This window comes from Nicotiana tabacum, chromosome 14, assembly GCF_000715075.1.
Source record: "Nicotiana tabacum cultivar K326 chromosome 14, ASM71507v2, whole genome shotgun sequence".
NCBI lineage: Eukaryota > Viridiplantae > Streptophyta > Magnoliopsida > Solanales > Solanaceae > Nicotiana > Nicotiana tabacum.
Genome location: NC_134093.1, coordinates 110,844,433 through 110,852,493, shown reverse-complemented (window position 1 = coordinate 110,852,493; position 8,061 = coordinate 110,844,433). Strand labels below are relative to the sequence as shown.

Below are 8,061 nucleotides of genomic sequence, written 5' to 3'. Positions count from 1 at the left end.
TATTTGGTTTAACATGTTCTATTCTCGCCCGAGAACAAATTCGTTTATCAACGAAATATAGCGCTTATGGAATTGAAAATCCTACACATTACAATATCGTAAAGGAAATATCTATGGACCCAGTGAGAAATCATCTTCCACATACAATGGCAGAGCCGCCGCATTATGTGGTTTAAGCGGTGTTAGCCGAAAAATTACATTTTATAGTTAAGTCAATACTTTATTATATATACACACACACTATATTAACTCCTCTTAGCTTCTTCGAATGTTTACGGAACTTTATTTTATAAATGTATGGTATGTTAACTCCACTTGGCTTCTTAGAATATTTACGTACTTTATTTTATATATATATATATATATATATATATATATATATATATATATATATGTTAACTCCTTTTAGTTTATTCGTACGTTTATTTCATCATATTTTGAGCGAAATTCAGGATCCACATACCGAACTTATCGCGTCTTAACCTCCACATGTATAAACACCGAACTTATCGCATCTCTACCTGTATACAGTCAGGATGTACAATACAGCCAATCATATTACCAAAGCTTAATTAGCAATACTTGCCACCAACTGATTGTAGCTTGTACTGGAAGAGAATATGTAATATAATGAAGAAGTTCAAGGGATACAACTGGAGGAAAGGTGCACCTCCACCCATGACTGTTAGGTCCTGGGTTCGAGTCACGCTGGAGAGGAAGTGTGGAAACACTATAGATCCTCCTAATTTGGGAGAGAAAAAAATAAAAAAATAAAAAAACTGGAGGAAAGGGGAGGTGAATGATTGGCCTTGGGCTAGATGGATTTAGAATTCACTAAATGTCCCAGAGCACAGTTTTATAATTAAGTAATTTTAATTCTTTTATTGTATAAACTAGGGTTTAGTTAATGATTAATTAGATTTAGGTTTCTATAAAGAGTGAAGACAATATATGTCACTCTACCGAAAACAGTATGAATGAATAGTCAGTCTGCCCCCAATTGAATTAAATATCTTCTTCACTAAGTTTTCCTACTGAGTTGTGTTAATTAAAAAAATCTTTCACATGAGTATAGAGTAGTGGAAATATGTCTCCATCTTCTTGTTCTCCTTTATTTATACTTGGTTTATCTTGTGAAACTGCTTTAATTTCCTTAGGTGTGAAGGAATGTTGTGATATATGGCATAATTATCAAGAAAGTGAAGGACTTGTGCTTGGCTCAATCATATTTTGCTACCTAGTAATACTTTTTGTATGATCTTTGCAACATGGCTTTGTTTGGGTCTTTTATAAGTAATAAATCTAAAATGGAGATTGTTTTTTGTTTTTTTGTTAGTTGAATAGGATGTATATGCTCATAATGTACACATTCTGTTTCTCTGCAAAGTTCGATTCTTTTAATGGTGGTAATTACTAGCTAGATTAACTTGAGACACACTTTGGTTATTCTGCTTGTTACTTGCACTCTCTGCGTATCAAAATTTAGACAGATTTAACTATGATCTTTCATGATTTTCATTCCAATATAATAAACCACTCAATTGTTTGCCTAAGTGAATGCTCTCATATCTCTAGTTGGGTTCTTATTTTTCCTTAACTATTGTGTTGTAAATTGAGATAATAACGATCCTTCTCTCAGATGATGTGCGTTATGATCGTTATCATAGGATCATCATCAGGCCTGAGGGCAATGGGTAAGATTTATTAATTACTTCTTTATTTTTGCTGAATTATAATAGCTACTCTTGTTTATTTAATGTAATTGCTATGTTGCAGGTTCATTCCTAATCATCAGGTTACAAAGATAATCACTGATATTTTTGACGGGTTGTATAATGCACCCTATCCGACTTGGAGTGACTTTCCAGAGGATCTCGTGCAACAGATGTTCAACCAATTTAAGGTTTTAATACAATTCTTATCTATTTAAGCATTATATTAACAATAATTTCATCTAAGAGACAAAGGCTAGAGAAGACCGCAAAGCTGACAGCAGAGCTTGAAGAGACAACGGCTAGAGAAAAAAAAGAGAGATGAACAATTTGGACCCTTCAAGTTCAGCTAGAAAGAAGGGACGAACAATTTAATCTTCTTCAAGGTCAGCTGGCCAATCTTCTTGCTAGTGGTGCTTTTTCCATTCCCCGGTCTCGTTAGCCTTCCCCATGTACCGACGATGAAGGTTCTAGGAGTAAAGATGGAGATGATGTTAGATAAAAAAACTCATTGAATAGTGTGTATTGCTAAATAAAGTATTGACCTTGTCAATATTTAGTTGAGACTAGTTTTGAATGATGATTATATTGTTATTTTGTTATTGAACATTTTAGTAGTTGTTGTTGTTGTGGTTGTTATTATTAATAATTTTCGATCGAATTCGGCCGGAAATTATGAATTTATATTTATTTTTAAAATAAATTAACAATTTATTATAATTTACAACTAATTATTTAATTAAATAATTTTTTAAAAAAATTTCCGACCAAATTCAGTCGGAAAATGAAAAAGAAATTAATAATTTTCGACCGATTTCGGTCGAAATTTGAAAATTAAAAAAATATATTTAATTGTTTCCGACCGATTTCGGTCGAAAATTAAAGTTTGACAGTTAGTCAACGCTTTGAAGTTTCTGACCGATTTCGGTCGGTACACGTTTACGACAATCATTTTTTCGACCGATTAAAATCAGACGGAATTATACTATTTTTTAGTAGTGTAAGCTGCCAACTGACTAAGGAAAGACTGCAAAAAATTGGAATATGCCAAGAGAGACAAGGTATTAAATGTGTGGCAAAATTTGGCTAGCAAGGAATGATGCAATCTAGAAGAGTTTGAGTTTTTGGAAAAAATCATCCTTGAACTATAGCCCAAACCTATATTACATCCTTGTGATGCTTAAATGAACAAAAAAACATCCTTGTACTATTAATTTATTGCAAGAATCATCCTTCTGTTAGTTTTTGTCAAAAAAACTAACACCCAAGCAAAAGAGCATACCAAGAACATGGGTTTCCTCTTAAAGTTTCCAAGAGTGCCCCTCTTGCCTAATCATCTTCCACCTTCATAAAAAACAGTCTTGCCTAAGAGTATCATTTTATTTCTTCTGACAAGTGCACTAGCACCACTAATTCTTTATCTTTGTTAAGGTGAAGCAGTGAGACGTTGCAATAAAGTATTTATCAATTAACTTTTCATCTTTGTTAATACTTAAAACCAGTGAAAAACTAGCAAATGACGCCTTTATACCCTTTACTACTTGATACCTTTAGACCATCACACTAGCACCAGCAAAAGGCAATAATGAGCAGGGAAAAACAACAAACAAGAGCAAAAAATACAACAAAAACTTTCAACAAAAATCAGCATCCATATACTACAATACCATTGATTAATTAAAGATAAAAACCACCAACATAACATCAACGCAGAAACCAGTAGCTAATTAATAAGAAATAAAACAAACTCCAAACACCAGAAAATGAATTAAAGACAAGAAAGTATCAATATTTCTTCAATATAATGAGAAGGCAAACTTTTTCAAGAGTTGTCGTTTTGTTGAGATGATGAAAAGATGCAACTTTGTTGAGTGACCAGCGATGTGCCTCTTCTAACCTGAAAGAACAAATTAAAACACTAAATATGACTCTCTTTATTTGTAAATTGTAATAAATTTTAAAATTGAAATAAATTTTTTTACCGGTAGCTTTTTAACATTATGAAAACTTGATGCTCCCTCAGCCATAATGGAGTCCAAACTGCAAGGGTAGTCTGATGGATGAATTTCAATAACATCTAAGGTTGAAGTGAAAGTTCTACTGTTGTGACCAGGTCTGCCACATTTCTTACAATCAACTGATTTCGGTCTCTTTTTTAACTTCGTCTTGCTAGCTCCTAGCTCATCATCTTCTTTCCTTCTTAATTTCTGTTCCCTTCCTTTCTTCTTCTTTTTCAAATAAGAAGGTGGCAATGGTGGAGAATTTGGTGACTTAGGCCATAAATCAGGTCATGCATAGGCAATATGGAAGCTTCATAATTTTTTATATGTCTCGATTTTGTAGCAATCATCAACATAGTCTAGAACCTCATTCTTTTTCAACCAAATGGCCGATATAGCATGCTTACAAGAAATTCCTGAAAGTTCCCATTTTCAACAACTACATGTTTGGTTATATAAGTTAACAACCCAAGTATCACCTTTGATAGGTCCAATGACTTCATAATTCCAAGTGTTCGACTTTTTAGGAATATAACTAGCACCATCCTTCATAGATTTGGCCAACATCTTCTTAATAGTAGGACAAATATCACCCAAATTTTATTTTTCAGCTTTCTCTCTATTTGAATTAATTATAGTCATGAGCAAGTGCATAATGGTCTCTAAAAGTTTCAGAATTGGTTTGTCTCTCGCATCAAGAATAAACTTATTAAACACCTCACATAAGTTGTTCAAAAGAATATCGCACTTAGGAAGCGAAGAGAAATGTGATCTTGACCATTCACTAGGCAATTTAGTAGAAAGCCATTCACATGCATTTTCATCTAATTGAAATAAATCAGTCATACAGGCATCAAACATGTCAACAGTTGTTGCTGAAGCTGCCTTCCAAAGAGCATTTTTTAAAGTCATGCCACTATACCCAGCTCTCTTGAAATTTGTATGCAAATGCCGCACACAAAATCTATGAGAAACGTCAGGCAACACTGCTTCAAAAGCTTCAAAGAATTCTTTTTGCTTATCTCACGTAAAAGTCCACAAGTACTGCTCTTTAATCTCAAGATCATTCATCAAATAGGTTAAGAATCATTGTCGTGTTTCTTTATTTTCCTTCTCGACAATTGCGTACGCTATTGGAAAGATATTGTTATTCTCGTCTAAAGTAACTGCTGACAGTAATTGTGCCCCATACATAGTGCCCTTAATCCAACACCCATCGACCCCAATAATTTTTCTACAACTAGCCTTGAAACCAACTTTACAAGCTGCAAAACAAACATAAATTTTTTAAAATCTCATCGGCTTGTTATGAGCTTCATTAGGAGTTAGTTTCATGAAAACAGAAGTCCCGGGATTTCTTCTAACAATTTCATTGTAATAATTCCATAATATACTAAATTGATCATTTATATGTCCATCAATAATTGCAATAGCCTTTTCCTTTGCCCTTCGTGCTTAATGCATACTCACATGGAGTTGTAATTCCCTACTCACTGTATCTCTGAATTCTGATACTTTCCTAATCTTGTTTGACCTAATTCTATCAACATACCTCCTTGCAATCCAGCTAGCATTGATACTACTATTGTTATAATTCCACTCAAAACAAGTATGTTCGGACTCAAACGTGTTTATTTGGAAAGATATTATGTCCCTTTGCATTGGTGATCCCAATATCTTCCACTCACATCCAGGCTTTCTGCATTTGGCCCTAGTTCTTTCTCTGTCATCTTTAATCTACTCGATTGACTTTTCTATTTTGGCTTGATTTGCAATCACAACTTTCTTAAACTCTTTTTTGTTACCAAATATCATTCCCAACTCTAATTTGGGATTTAGTGCATCGATTTTTGGATTGTGCTTGGGGAAGCCACAATCTTCATTTTCAGAATTGCAGTCACTATTCAAACTCTTTAAATCATCGGAATATACACAATCTGAGTCACCCTCCTCATTCTCCATCCCTTCACTTACAGAATCTTGCTTTCCATCATTTTTTTTCTTTTTTCCATGTATACTGATCCCAAAAGATTCAGCTGAAGTACCAATATTTTTGGAGAATAATATATCATCTTCGTCCAAGGTATAATCAGAATCTTCAAAATCATCATCATGAGAATCATCATTGTCTGCTCCTGCATCAATTATTGACCAAGAATTCATTTTCGTTTCCTCGTGATACGTGAAACAATAGTTCTTGCTTCTCTTTTTGCTCAGGAGTTTGCAACGTCTCACTGCTTCACCTTAACAAAAATAAAAAATTAGTGGTGTTAGTGTACTTGTCAGAAGAAACAAAATGATACTCTTAGGCAAGACTACTTTTTATGAAGGTGGAAGATGATTAGGCAGAAGGGGTACTCTTGAAAACTTTAGGAGGAAACCCATGTGCTTGGTATGCTTTTTTGCTTGGCCGTTAATTAGTTTTTGTTGATGATTTTTGCAATAGATTAAATAGTACAAGGATGTTTTTTATTCACTAAAGCATCACAAGGATATAATATAGGTTTGGGCTATAGTTCAAGGATGATTTTTGCCAAAAACTCCAATCTAGAACAACAAAGTCCCTAGTCCAATATATGGTGGTATGCAACCAGATTAAAAAAGAGTGTAAAGTTAGATTGAATATTAAAAACATCAGAAGAGCAAGTAGAAATAGTAAATAATGGATGGAGGAATTGTATAGGAGATAGAAAAATAGATTAGCCAGAAGGACTTTTGCGACTACTAGGAACTTTCCTCTAGTCTGTAGAGCTTTGAATGTATATTTGGTTGGTTCGAGATTGATAATATTTTTCTTTACACCAAAAAGAAAAAAGCTTAATTAGCATAAACATATTAATTACTTCATCCAAAATATAAACTTTACATTACATATGTATTCATATCCCCAATGTATGCCTTCATTTGTACATAGCCAACAAAATATTAACATAGATACAAACTACGTAAAGTCTGTCACACCTCCTTTTTCCCGAACAGGGAGATGGGGGTAAGAGAGTTTTTTCAATTTGAGTGACATTGTTCGAAATGAGATTATTTATTAAATTCAGAGTCGCCACTTGGAATAAGTTATGGTGTCCCAAGTCACCGGTTTATTTTAAATCCCAAATCGAGAAAATTTGACTCTATTTATGGTCCGCGAACATAGAAGACCGGGTAAGGAATTCTGTTAACCCGGGAGAAGGTATGATGCACTCCCGAGTTCCGTGGTTTTAGCACGGTCGCTCAACTATTAATAATTTGGCCTAATTATCTGATTTAATACATGTTTTAAAACCTATTGTGTATTTTTTAACTTTTTTAACCGCTTTTAATTATTTATGGAATTATTTCTGAAACAAGTCACGATGTCGTACACTTGTCATTTTGGCACACGTCGCGAACCGCACCACATGAAATGCACCCGCGATTTACGACATGCTTATTTTTATTATTGTTTGAAGTTATGGTCGAGTCACGTAAAACGCACACTCGAATTAGGGTTACGTATCATAACTATGCCACAGGAACCGTACCCATTGTCACGATGATTTATTATTAATCGGGCCTAAAACAAAACTACACATATTCATGGTTTGATTATCCTAAAGTTCGAGATTGCATGTAAGGTACAAACGTTATGGAGATATGCTGTAGGAGCCAGATCATTCTTTCCTAGGGTTTTAGACTATTCAAGATAGACATTTAATTTCCAGAAGCAAACATTATATGGAATTATAAACTAACATGTTATCAACTCAATTTAATTTATGAGATAATCGACAGCCAACCAAAAGAATGATCGAACTTGATTCAAATTTACAGCACAAGTACATTCTGAATTTGCAACACTAGTATAATAACACCTCAGCTACACCAGCTCTGAACAAATACACGATCAGGCACTATTACTGGGCTCCATACCCCAGGCCCAACGGCCTAAGGTCCAGACTCGTTCAAAGGACTCCCAACTGGCCCAAGTTACAAGTCTGGCCCATTTATGAAGTCCCTGTTAAAACAAAATCTGGAGAAGAATATCATTCACCCAAACTTCAAAACCATGTGTAAAGCAAATTTAGAGGTTAAATTTACAAAGATAGCCTACTCCATAGCTACTGATTACGGTAGCTGAATTCATGAATTATTACAAACCTTTTCAAAACAAATCTTGTACAAATCATTCATCAGCAGGCAACCCTCAAACTTAACGTTACAGAAAACTCAGTTATTGATATCAAGGGCACTTTGCTTATGAAGCCCTTTATTACACAACATAATGCCTAACGTGACCCTGAGCTTCCTACCTGAGGATTTCTGCTTCCAATTACTCTCCCAAACTTACGAAGATATAGCCATTGGGCTATTCTTCA

At 34.2% G+C, this 8,061-nt stretch overlaps 1 long non-coding RNA gene across 1 annotated transcript; it reads left to right on the top strand.

The window, feature by feature from the left end:
* The first annotated feature begins 554 nt into the window (after positions 1-554).
* Positions 555-2,373, top strand: LOC142169164 (uncharacterized). Its single transcript, XR_012698912.1, has 2 exons — positions 555-1,694; positions 1,777-2,373. It is a non-coding gene; the product is annotated as an uncharacterized LOC142169164 (long non-coding RNA).
* The last annotated feature ends 5,688 nt before the right edge of the window (positions 2,374-8,061 follow it).